Below are 12947 nucleotides of genomic sequence, written 5' to 3'. Positions count from 1 at the left end.
AAAGCAGAAATGCAAGTCTAGGAACCGGCCCATTTTTGGTTCAGCACCTGGGTAGCGCTTGCTGATTGGTGGCTACATTTAGATACCAATCGGCAAGCGCTACCCAGGTGCTGAACCAAAAATGGGCGGGCTCTTATGCTTTCATTCTTGCTTTTTAAAATAAAGATACCAAGAGATCAAAGATAAATAGATAATAGGAGTAAAATAGAAAGTTACTTAAAATTGCTACTCTATCTGAATCATAACATTTTAATTCTGACTAGACTATCCCTTTAAAGGGACATTATACACTAGATTTTTCTTTGCATAAATGTTTTGTAGATGATCCATTTATATAGACCATAGTTTGTTTTTTGTTATTATGTATAGTTTTCTTTTACAAGATATGATGAGTCCACGGATTTCATCCTTACTTATGGGATAATGCCTCCTGCTTAGCAGGAAGTGGAAAAGAGCACCACAGCAGAGCTGTATATATAGCTCCTCCCTTCCCTCCCACTCTAGTCATTCTCTTTGCCTGTGTTAGTGATAGGAAGAGGTAAAGTGAGGTGTTAGTTTAGATTCTTCAATCAAGAAGTTTTTTTAAAATGGTGTCAGTGAGTACTATTTTTCTCAGGGAGTCAATCACTTATTCCTAAGAGGAGTGGAGACATCTTATTTTTCTGCCCTGATGATGATCTTAGCAAACATTATATAAGATCCAGAGCAGTTGAAGGTAGTGTAAAGAAATATCTTCAGTGTGGAGAACCATGTCATGCTACAAGCAGCATTGAGGTAAGTTCAGTCATTTGTTTCTGGGGAGACTTGATACATCAGAACAGGCTGACATTATTCCCTATCTGGGGAGGGGTAATCAGTATGCACTATATTATGGAAATGGTGTACTTGGAATTCACTTTTATATTGATTACTTATCAGTATGTTTCACTTATGTGTATTCAGTGTGGGCTGACGCTGGGAGATGCGGTTTGCTGCCTAAGGGCTATCGTTATATCAATATAGCTGGCATGAGAGAGTGTAGTTTTTAATGAAGTTGAGCTTGATTATTCAAGTGTATGTATAGAGGGGCACATGGCTTTTAACATTTTATGTTGGAAAACCGACATGTTGTTTTTCTTCCCATGCGGGTCTCGGTACGGCTCGAGTTACACCCATGGTGGGCGGCGCCTAATTTTGCGCGCTCAGCCGGGCAGTACTCATCCGGATCGACAGTAAGGTCCTGAGCTCCGGTGGGGCCTAAGTTGTTTTTGTACACGAAGGAAGAGACTTAGGAGCGCTTCTTAAACAGAATTAGTGTGATCTGGCGGCAGGTAGGCGCCGCAGCAGAGCTGTGGCGAGGTGCAGGGGCCTGAATTGCATAAGGGCATTTTCTCTTGTAAGGTGTATCCAGTCCACGGATTCATCCATTACTTGTGGGATATTTTTCTTCCCAACAGGAAGCTGCAAGAGGATCACCCACAGCAGAGCTGTCTATATAGCTCCTCCCCTAACTGCCACCTCTAGTCATTCTCTTGCAGCTCTCGACAAGGGAAGTAGCTAGAGAGATGTGGTGAATTAGTGTAGTTTATCTTCAATCAAAAGTTTGTTATTTTTAAACGGTGCCAGCGTTGTACTGTTTTTTACCTCAGGCAGAAATTAGAAGAATAATTTGCCTGAGGTTTCTCCAACATAGGTGTGTCCGGTCCACGGCGTCATCCTTACTTGTGGGATATTCTCTTCCCCAACAGGAAATGGCAAAGAGCCCAGCAAAGCTGGTCACATGATCCCTCCTAGGCTCCGCCTACCCCAGTCATTCTCTTTGCCGTTGTACAGGCAACATCTCCACGGAGATGGCTTAGAGTTTTTTAGTGTTTAACTGTAGTTTTTTATTATTCAATCAAGAGTTTGTTATTTTGAAATAGTGCTGGTATGTACTATTTACTCAGAAACAGAAAAGAGATGAAGATTTCTGTTTGTATGAGGAAAATGATTTTAGCAACCGTAACTAAAATCCATGGCTGTTCCACACAGGACTGTTGAGAGCAATTAACTTCAGTTGGGGGAACAGTGTGCAGTCTCTTGCTGCTTGAGGTATGACACATTCTAACAAGACGATGTAATGCTGGAAGCTGTCATTTTCCCTATGGGATCCGGTAAGCCATATTTATTACGATCGTAAATAAGGGCTTTACAAGGGCTTATTTAGACTGTAGACTTTTCTGGGCTAAATCGATTCATTATTAGCACATATTTAGCCTCGAGGAATCATTTTATCTGGGTATTTTGATATAATAATATCGGCAGGCACTGTATTAGACACCTTATTTCTTAGGGGCTTTCCCAAAGCATAAGCAGAGTCTCATTTTCGCGCCGGTGTGGCGCACTTGTTTTTGAGAGGCATGGCATGCAGTCGCATGTGAGAGGAGCTCTGATACTTAGAAAAGACTTTCTGAAGGCGTCATTTGGTATCGTATTCCCCTTTGGGTTTGGTTGGGTCTCAGCAAAGCAGATACCAGGGACTGTAAAGGGGTTAAAGCTTAAAACGGCTCCGGTTCCGTTATTTTAAGGGTTAAAGCTTCCAAATTTGGTGTGCAATATTTTTAAGGCTTTAAGACACTGTGGTGAAAATTTGGTGATTTTTGAACAATTCCTTCATGTTTTTTCGCAATTGCAGTAACAAAGTGTGTTCAGTTTAAAATTTAAAGTGACAGTAACGGTTTTATTTTAAAACGTTTTTTGTACTTTCTTATCAAGTTTATGCCTGTTTAACATGTCTGAACTACCAGATAGACTGTGTTCTGAATGTGGGGAAGCCAGAATTCCTATTCATTTAAATAAATGTGATTTATGTGATAATGACAATGATGCCCAAGATGATTCCTCAAGTGAGGGGAGTAAGCATGGTACTGCATCATTCCCTCCTTCGTCTACACGAGTCTTGCCCACTCAGGAGGCCCCTAGTACATCTAGCGCGCCAATACTCCTTACTATGCAACAATTAACGGCTGTAATGGATAATTCTGTCAAAAACATTTTAGCCAAAATGAACCCTTGTCAGCGTAAGCGTGGCTGCTCTGTTTTAGTTACTGAAGAGCATGACGACGCTGATATTAATATCTCTGAAGGGCCCCTAATCCAATCTGAGGGGGCCAGGGAGGTTTTGTCTGAGGGAGAAATTACTGATTCAGGGAACATTTCTCATCAGGCTGAATCTGATGTGATTACATTTAAATTTAAGTTGGAACATCTCCGCATTTTGCTTAAGGAGGTATTATCCACTCTGGATGATTGTGAAAAGTTGGTCATTCCAGAGAAACTATGTAAAATGGACAAGTTCCTAGAGGTGCCGGGGCTCCCAGAAGCTTTTCCTATACCCAAGCGGGTGGCGGACATTGTTAATAAAGAATGGGAAAGGCCCGGTATTCCTTTCGTCCCTCCCCCCATATTTAAAAAATTGTTTCCTATGGTCGACCCCAGAAAGGACTTATGGCAGTCAGTCCCCAAGGTCGAGGGAGCGGTTTCTACTTTAAACAAACGCACCACTATACCCATAGAGGATAGTTGTGCTTTCAAAGATCCTATGGATAAAAAATTAGAAGGTTTGCTTAAAAAGATGTTTGTTCAGCAGGGTTACCTTCTACAACCCATTTCATGCATTGTCCCTGTCACTACAGCTGCATATTTCTGGTTTGATGAACTGATTAAGGTGCTCGATAGTGATTCTCCTCCTTATGAGGAGATTATGGACAGAATCAATGCTCTCAAATTGGCTAATTCTTTCACTCTAGACGCCACTTTGCAAGTGGCTAGGTTAGCGGCTAAGAATTCTGGGTTTGCTATTGTGGCGCGCAGAGCGCTTTGGTTGAAATCTTGGTCGGCTGATGCGTCTTCCAAGAACAAGTTACTAAACATTCCTTTCAAGGGGAAAACGCTGTTTGGCCCTGACTTGAAAGAGATTATCTCTGATATCACTGGGGGTAAGGGCCACGCCCTTCCTCAGGATAGGCCTTTCAAGGCAAAAAATAGACCTAATTTTCGTCCCTTTCGTAAAAACGGACCAGCCCAAAGTGCTACGTCCTCTAAGCAAGAGGGTAATACTTCTCAAGCCAAGCCAGCTTGGAGACCAATGCAAGGCTGGAACAAGGGAAAGCAGGCCAAGAAACCTGTCACTGCTACCAAGACAGCATGAAATATTGGCCCCCGATCCGGGACCGGATCTGGTGGGGGGCAGACTCTCTCTCTTCGCTCAGGCTTGGGCAAGAGATGTTCTGGATCCTTGGGCGCTAGAAATAGTCTCCCAGGGTTATCTTCTGGAATTCAAGGGACTTCCCCCAAGGGGGAGGTTCCACAGGTCTCAGTTGTCTTCAGACCACATAAAAAGACAGGCGTTCTTACATTGTGTAGAAGACCTGTTAAAAATGGGAGTGATTCATCCTGTTCCATTAAGAGAACAAGGGATGGGGTTCTACTCCAATCTGTTCATAGTTCCCAAAAAAGAGGGAACGTTCAGACCAATCTTAGATCTCAAGATCTTAAACAAATTTCTCAAGGTCCCATCGTTCAAGATGGAAACCATTCGAACTATCCTTCCTTCCATCCAGGAAGGTCAATTCATGACCACGGTGGATTTAAAGGATGCGTATCTACATATTCCTATCCACAAGGAACATCATCGGTTCCTAAGGTTTGCATTCCTGGACAAACATTACCAGTTTGTGGCGCTTCCTTTCGGATTAGCCACTGCTCCAAGGATTTTCACAAAGGTACTAGGGTCCCTTCTAGCGGTACTAAGACCAAGGGGCATTGCAGTAGTACCTTACCTGGACGACATTCTGATTCAAGCGTCGTCCCTCCCTCGAGCAAAGGCTCACACGGACATCGTCCTGGCCTTTCTCAGATCTCACGGCTGGAAAGTGAACGTGGAAAAGAGTTCTCTATCCCCGTCAACAAGGGTTCCCTTCTTGGGAACAATTATAGACTCCTCAGAAATGAGGATTTTTCTAACAGAGGCCAGAAAGACAAAACTTCTGGACTCTTGTCGGATACTTCATTCCGTTCCTCTTCCTTCCGTAGCTCAGTGCATGGAAGTGATCGGGTTGATGGTAGCGGCAATGGACATAGTTCCTTTTGCGCGCATTCATCTAAGACCATTACAACTGTGCATGCTCAGTCAGTGGAATGGGGACTATACAGACTTGTCTCCAAAGATACAAGTAAATCAGAGGACCAGAGACTCACTCCGTTGGTGGCTGTCCCTGGACAACCTGTCACGAGGGATGACATTCCGCAGACCAGAGTGGGTCATTGTCACGACCGACGCCAGTCTGATGGGCTGGGGCGCGGTCTGGGGATCCCTGAAAGCTCAGGGTCTTTGGTCTCGGGAAGAATCTCTTCTACCGATAAATATTCTGGAACTGAGAGCGATATTCAATGCTCTCAAGGCTTGGCCTCAGCTAGCGAGGACCAAGTTCATACGGTTTCAATCAGACAACATGACGACTGTTGCGTACATCAACCATCAGGGGGGAACAAGGAGTTCCCTAGCGATGGAAGAAGTGACCAAGATTATTCTATGGGCGGAGTCTCACTCCTGCCACCTGTCTGCTATCCACATCCCGGGAGTGGAAAATTGGGAAGCGGATTTTCTGAGTCGTCAGACATTGCATCCGGGGGAGTGGGAACTCCATCCGGAAATCTTTGCCCAAGTCACTCAACTATGGGGCATTCCAGACATGGATCTGATGGCCTCTCGTCAGAACTTCAAAGTTCCTTGCTACGGGTCCAGATCCAGGGATCCCAAGGCGGCTCTAGTGGATGCACTAGTAGCACCTTGGACCTTCAAACTAGCTTATGTGTTCCCGCCGTTTCCTCTCATCCCCAGGCTGGTAGCCAGGATCAATCAGGAGAGGGCGTCGGTGATCTTGATAGCTCCTGCGTGGCCACGCAGGACTTGGTATGCAGATCTGGTGAATATGTCATCGGCTCCACCTTGGAAGCTACCTTTGAGACGAGACCTTCTTGTTCAGGGTCCGTTCGAACATCCGAATCTGGTTTCACTCCAGCTGACTGCTTGGAGATTGAACGCTTGATTTTATCGAAGCGAGGTTTCTCAGATTCTGTTATCGATACTCTTGTTCAGGCCAGAAAGCCTGTAACTAGAAAGATTTACCACAAAATTTGGAAAAAATATATCTGTTGGTGTGAATCTAAAGGATTCCCTTGGGACAAGGTTAAGATTCCTAGGATTCTATCCTTCCTTCAAGAAGGATTGGAAAAAGGATTATCGGCAAGTTCCCTGAAGGGACAGATTTCTGCCTTGTCGGTGTTACTTCACAAAAAACTGGCAGCTGTGCCAGATGTTCAAGCCTTTGTTCAGGCTCTGGTTAGAATCAAGCCTGTTTACAAACCTTTGACTCCTCCTTGGAGTCTCAATTTAGTTCTTTCAGTTCTTCAGGGGGTTCCGTTTGAACCCTTACATTCCGTTGATATTAAGTTATTATCTTGGAAAGTTTTGTTTTTAGTTGCAATTTCTTCTGCTAGAAGAGTTTCAGAATTATCTGCTCTGCAGTGTTCTCCTCCTTATCTGGTGTTCCATGCAGATAAGGTGGTTTTACGTACTAAACCTGGTTTTCTTCCAAAAGTTGTTTCTAACAAAAACATTAACCAGGAGATTATCGTACCTTCTCTGTGTCCGAAACCAGTTTCAAAGAAGGAACGCTTGTTGCACAATTTGGATGTTGTTCGCGCTCTAAAATTCTATTTAGATGCTACAAAGGATTTTAGACAAACATCTTCCTTGTTTGTTGTTTATTCAGGTAAAAGGAGAGGTCAAAAAGCAACTTCTACCTCTCTCTCTTTTTGGATTAAAAGCATCATCAGATTGGCTTACGAGACTGCCGGACGGCAGCCTCCCGAAAGAATCACAGCTCATTCCACTAGGGCTGTGGCTTCCACATGGGCCTTCAAGAACGAGGCTTCTGTTGATCAGATATGTAGGGCAGCGACTTGGTCTTCACTGCACACTTTTACCAAATTTTACAAGTTTGATACTTTTGCTTCTTCTGAGGCTATTTTTGGGAGAAAGGTTTTGCAAGCCGTGGTGCCTTCCATTTAGGTGACCTGATTTGCTCCCTCCCTTCATCCGTGTCCTAAAGCTTTGGTATTGGTTCCCACAAGTAAGGATGACGCCGTGGACCGGACACACCTATGTTGGAGAAAACAGAATTTATGTTTACCTGATAAATTTCTTTCTCCAACGGTGTGTCCGGTCCACGGCCCGCCCTGGTTTTTTAATCAGGTCTGATAATTTATTTTCTTTAACTACAGTCACCACGGTACCATATGGTTTCTCCTATGCTATTATTCCTCCTTAACGTCGGTCGAATGACTGGGGTAGGCGGAGCCTAGGAGGGATCATGTGACCAGCTTTGCTGGGCTCTTTGCCATTTCCTGTTGGGGAAGAGAATATCCCACAAGTAAGGATGACGCCGTGGACCGGACACACCGTTGGAGAAAGAAATTTATCAGGTAAACATAAATTCTGTTTTTTGATGATCTTAGCAGGTTGTAATTAAGGTCCACTGCTGTTCTCTGGAGAGTATGAGGAAACTTCAGCTGGGAGAACGGCCTGCAGAATTAACTGCCCTGAGGTATGTTCAGTATATTATTTTCTAGAGGATGATAAGAACTAGAAAATGCTGACAGTGCCTGATATAGTTAAGGTAAGCCTGATTGCAGTAAAAAGTAATTTTCATATTACTTTCTATTATGGCTTAGTATGTAAAACGTTTGCATTTATATAAAGAACGTTTTTTACTGAGGTGATAAATCTTTGTTTGGGGCCTAGTTTTCCACATGGCTGTTATTTTACTCCTAGGAATAGTTTTTTAAGGCCCTCTGACTTTGAGTGCATGATGGGAGGGGCCTATTTTTGCGCTCTAATTGCGCAGTTGTTTTTACATTCTGAGACATCCAGCTTCCCTGAAGGAGTCCCCTGACATATTGGGCCTCTGTAAAGGGTTATTGTGCCTACAAAAGTCGTTTTATGGGAAGGTAGGAGCCACAGTAGAGCTGTGGCAGTTTGCTTGTGACTGTTTTAACAGTTTTTACCGGGTTTTTTTTGCTTCGTTTTTGAACCGGAGGGGTTAATCATCCATTTGCAAGTGGGTGCAATGCTATTTTAGTCTATTATATACACTGTAAAAATTTCATATAGTTAACTGCTTTTTTCACTGTTTTGCAGTTTTTGTGTTTGTTTTTTTCCCTTAAAGGCACAGTACCGTTTTTTATAATCTGCTTTTTCACATTAATTAAAGTGTTTTCCAAGCTTGCTGGTCTCATTACTAGTCTATTAAACATGTCTGACATAGAGGAAACTCCTTGTTCATTATGTTTAGAAGCCATTGTGGAACCCCCTCTTAGAATGTGTACCAAATGCACTGATCTTACTATAAGTTATAAAGACCATATTCTGGCTTTAAAAGATTTATCACCAGAGAAAATTGACAAGGGGGAAGTTATGCCGACTAACTCTCCCCACGTGTCAGAGCCTATAACTCCCGCTCAAGGGGTGCCAAGACATGGCGGCAGTTATGAATCATACTCTTACAGAAGTATTGTCCAAACTGCCAGGGTTACAAGGAAAGCGAGACAGCTCTGGGGCTAGAACAAATACAGAGCTCTCTGACGCTTTAGTAGCTATGTCCGATATACCCTCACAATGTGCAGAAGCCGAAGGAGAGCTTCTATCTGTGGGTGATTTTTCTGACTCAGGGAAGACACTTCAACCTGATTCTGATATGTCTACATTTAAATTTAAGCTTGAACACCTCCGCATTTTGCTCAGGGAGGTTTTAGCAACTCTGAATGACTGTGACGACATTGTAGTCCCAGAGAAATTGTGTAAATTGGATAAATACTACGCAGTGCCTGTTTACACTGATGCTTTTCCAATACCTAAGAGGTTTTCAGAAATTATTACTAAGGAATGGGATAGACCAGGTGTACCGTTCTCTCCCCCTCCTGTTTTTAAAAAGATGTTTCCCATAGATGCCGCTACACGGGACTTGTGGCAAACGGTCCCTAAGGTATAGGGAGCAGTCTCTACTCTAGCGAAGCGTACAAAAAAGTTGTGCTTTTCTAGATCCAATGGACAAAAAATTAGAGGGTTACCTTAAGAACATTTTTATTCAACAAGGTTTTATTCTCCAGCCCCTTGCATGCATTGCCCCTGTCACTGCTGCTGCGGCCTTATGGTTTGAGTCTCTAGAAGAGGCTCTACAGGTAGAAACCCCATTGGATGATATCCTTGACAAGCTTAAAGCTCTTAAGCTAGCCAATTCATTTGTTTCTGACGCCGTTGTTCATTTGACCAAACTAACGGCTAAGAGCTCAGGTTTTGCTATTCAAGCGCGTAGAGCGCTATGGCTTAAATCCTGGTCAGCTGACGTTACTTCAAAGTCTAAGCTTCTCAACATTCCCTTCAAGGGGCGGACCCTATTCGGGCCTAGACTGAAGGAGATCATTTCTGATATTACTGGAGGAAAAGGTCACACCCTTCCTCAGGATAGGTCCAACAAATTAAGGACCAAACAGCCTAATTTTCGTGCCTTTCGAAACTTCAAAAGTGGCGCAGATTCAACTTCCTCTAATTCAAAACAAGAGGGAAATTTTGCCCAGTCCAAGCCGGTCTGGAGACCTAACCAGGCTTGGAACAAAGGAAAGCAGGCCAAAAAACCTGCTGCTGCCTCTAAGACAGCATGAAAGATCAGCCCCTGATCCGGTAACAGATCTAGTAGGGGGCAGACTTTCTCTCTTCGCCCAGGCTTGGGCAAGAGATGTCCAGGATCCCTGGGCGTTGGATGTTCCAGACGTTCAGGCGTTTTGTCAGGCTTTAGTTAGCCTGTGTTTAAACCTGTTGCTCCGCCATGGAGTTTAAATTTAGTTCTTAAAGGTCTTCAAGGGGTTCCGTTATAACCTCTGCATTCCTTAGATATCAAGCTTTTTATCTTGGAAAGTTCTGTTTCTGGTAGCTATCTCTTCGGCTCGAAGAGTTTCAGAGTTATCTGCCTTGCAGTGTGATTCCCCTTATCTGATCTTCCATGCAGATAAGGTAGTTTTGCGTACCAAACCTGGGTTTCTTCCTAAGGTGGTATCTAATAAGAATATCAATCTGGAGATTTTTGTTCCGTCACTGTGTCCTAATCCTTCTTCAAAGTAAGAACGTCTTTTACACAATCTTGACGTGGTTCGTGCTTTAAAGTTTTATTTACAAGCTACTAAAGATTTTCATCAAACATCTGCATTGTTTGTTGTCTACTCTGGACAGAGGAAAGGCCAAAAGGCTTCTCTTTCCTTTTGGTTAAGAAGTATAATCCGCTTAGCTTATGAGACTGCTGGCCAGCAGCCTCCTGAAAGAATTACAGCTCATTCCACTAGAGCGGTGGCTTCCACATGGGCTTTTAAAAATGAGGCTTCTGTTGAACAGATTTGTAAGGCGGCGATTTGGTCTTCGCTTCATACTTTTTCTAAATTCTACAAATTTGATGCTTTTGCTTCTTCGGAGGCTATTTCTCTTGTTAAGTGTATCCAGTCCACGGATCATCCATTACTTATGGAATATATTCTCCTTCCCAACAGGAAGCTGCAAGAGTCCACCCACAGCAAAGCTGCTATATAGCTCCTCCCCTAACTGCCATATTCAGTCATTCTCTTGCAAGCCTCAACATAGATAGGAGGTCGTGAGAGTCTGTGGTGCTTTCTACTTAGTTTATTCTTCAATCAAAAGTTTGTTATTTTTAAATGGCCCTGGAGTATGCTGTTTATCTCAGGCAGTATTTGGAAGAAGAATCTGCCTGCGTTTTTCTATGATCTTAGCAGACGTAACTAAGATCCATTTGCTGTTCTCACACATTCTGAGGAGTGAGGTACTTCAGAGGGGGAATGGCGTGCAGGTTTTCCTGCAGATAAGGTATGTGCAGTAAAAAAAATTTCTAGGAATGGAATTGACTAAGAAAATACTGCTGATACCGAAGTAATGTAAGTAAAGCCTTAAATGCAGCAATAGCGACTGGTATCAGGCTTATTAATAGAGATACATACTCTTATAAAAATGTGTTTTAAAACGTTTGCTGGCATGTTTAATCGTTTTTTAACATATGTTTGGTGATAAAACTTATTGGGGCCTAAGTTTTTTCCACATGGCTGGCTTAAATTTTGCATAGAAACAGTTAACTGAAGCTTCCCACTGTTGGCTGTGGCAGTTTGTTGTGTCTGTTTTTAAAAACGTCTATGTCATTTTTTTGATCTGTTTTTTGCATTAAGGGGTTAATCATCCATTTGCAAGTGGGTGCAATGCTCTGTTACCTTATTACATGTACTGTAAAAATTTCGTTTGTTTTACTGCCTTTTTTTCACTGTTTTTCAAATTTTGACAAAATTTGTTTCTCTTAAAGGCACAGTAACGTTTTATATATTTGCTTGTTAACTTGATTTAAAGTGTTTTCCAAGCTTACTAGTCTCATTAGTAGTCTGTTCTCATTATTAGTCTGTTCTAACATGTCTAACATAGAGGAAGCTCTGTGTTCATTATGTTTTAAAGCCATGGTGGAACCCCAACTTAGAATGTGTACCAGATGTACTGATTTCATGTTAAACAATAAAGATCATTTTTGTCTTTAAAAACATTATCACCAGAGGATTCTGTCGTGGGGGTAGTTATGCCGACTAACTCTCCCCACGTGTCAGACCTTTTGACTCCCGCTTTAGGGACTCACGCTCAAATGGCGCCAAGTACATCAAGGGCGCCCATAGCGTTTATTTTACAAGACATGGCAAAGGTGGTGAATAATATTCTGGCAGCAGTATTAGTCAGACTACCTGAAATTAAAGGAAAGCAGTTAGCTCTGGGGGTAGATACAGAGCATACAGACGCTTTAAGAACCATGTATGATACTACCTCACAATATGCTTAGTCTGTGGGTGATTTTTTTTGACTCGGGGAAGATGATTTAACCTGATTCTGATATTTCTACATTTAAAATTTATGCTTGAGAACCTCCACTTGTTGCTCAGGGAGGCTTTGGCTGCTCTGAATGAATGTGTACAATCGCAGGGCCAGAGAAATTGTGTAGACTGGATAAATAATATGCAGTGCCGGTGTGTACTGATGTTTTTTCCAATACCTAAAGAGGTTTACTAAAAAAATTTTAATAAGGAATGGGATAGACCAGGTGTGCCGTTCTCTTCCCCTCCTATTTTTTAGAAGAATGTTTTCTAATAGTTACCACCACACGGGACTTCTGGCAGACAGTTCCTAAGGTGGAGAGAAGAGTTTCTACTCTAGCTAAGCGTACCACTACCTCTGATGAGGACAGTTGTGCTTTTTAGATCCAATGGATAAAAAATGTTTATTCAACAGGGTTTTATCCTGCAGCCCCTTGCATACATTGCTTCTGTCACTGCTGCTGCGGCGTTCTGGGTTGAGTCTCTTGATGAGGCTTTACAGTTAAGCGACTCCATTGGATGAATATATTTGACAAGCTTATGCTAGCCAATTCCTTTGTTTTCTGATGCCTTGTTCATTTGACTAGACTAACGGCTAAGAATTCTGTTTTTTACTATACTGGCGCGCAGAGCGCTATGGCTTATATCATGGTCAGCTGTCGTGACTTTAATAAATAAGCTACTTAACTTCCCTTCAAGGGGCAGACCCTATTCGGGCCTGGTTTGAAGGAGATTATTGCTTATATCACTGGAGGAAAAGGTCATGCCCTTCCTCAGGATAGGTCCAAATCAAGGGCCAAAAAAAAAAAAAAAAAGGTCTAATTTTCGTGCCTTTTAAAAATTTCAGGGCAGGTGTGGCATCCTCTTCCTCTAAGGCAAAACAAGAGGGAATTTTTGCTCAGTCCAAGGCGGTCTGGAGACAATCGGACCTGGAACAAAGATAAGCAGGCCAAGGAGCCTGCTGC

At 42.8% G+C, this 12947-nt stretch overlaps 1 protein-coding gene across 1 annotated transcript in view; it reads left to right on the top strand.

The window, feature by feature from the left end:
- Nucleotides 1-12947, top strand: part of OGFOD1 (2-oxoglutarate and iron dependent oxygenase domain containing 1) — a 104589-nt gene that overhangs the window by 75599 nt on the left and 16043 nt on the right. The window lies entirely within an intron of this gene.

This window comes from Bombina bombina, chromosome 1 (assembly GCF_027579735.1).
Source record: "Bombina bombina isolate aBomBom1 chromosome 1, aBomBom1.pri, whole genome shotgun sequence".
Classification (NCBI taxonomy): domain Eukaryota; kingdom Metazoa; phylum Chordata; class Amphibia; order Anura; family Bombinatoridae; genus Bombina; species Bombina bombina.
This window is presented reverse-complemented; position numbering and strand designations above follow the sequence as displayed.